Below are 603 nucleotides of genomic sequence, written 5' to 3'. Positions count from 1 at the left end.
TCAAACTTATAGCAAAATTTGGTAGTTCTGTATGTTGTTTCAGGTTTGGCATCATCTGAGGTCCTCTGAGGGGTTGACGTCATCTCTTCTCAGGTGTTCTGGATCCAGACTGAAGCTTGTGTAAATCCTAGTTACGGCAGAAACAGAGAAACAAATAGAGACATAATTAGCGTAGCTGCTGTTCCAACCAAGCAAAATTGATTTGTTTAACCCAAGCTTAAGAATAGTAATGTGCATTTGATCAGATATAAATGCAGTACAAGATTATGAGATGCATTATTTGAATGCTTGGCAAAATATATACTGTATGTCTTTAATCTAGATTTAAACAGAGAGAGTGTGTCTGAACTCCAAACGTTATCAGGAAGGCTATTCCAGAGTTTGGGAGCCAAATGCAAAAAAGCTCTACCTCCTTTAGTGGACTTTGCTATCCTAGGTACTACCAAAAGTCCAGAGTTTTGCGACCTTAGTGATGGATTGTAGCGTGGTGAAGGCTAGTTAGGCAGGAGTTAACCCATTAAGGGCCTTGTAGGTAAGCAATAATATTTTGTAACTGATACGGAACTTAATAGGTAGCCAGTGCAGAGACTGTAAAATTGGGTT

The sequence above is a fragment of the Sinocyclocheilus anshuiensis genome, unplaced genomic scaffold, assembly GCF_001515605.1.
Source record: "Sinocyclocheilus anshuiensis isolate Anshui unplaced genomic scaffold, SAMN03320099.WGS_v1.1 scaffold1027, whole genome shotgun sequence".
NCBI classification, from domain to species: domain Eukaryota; kingdom Metazoa; phylum Chordata; class Actinopteri; order Cypriniformes; family Cyprinidae; genus Sinocyclocheilus; species Sinocyclocheilus anshuiensis.
This window is presented reverse-complemented; position numbering follows the sequence as displayed.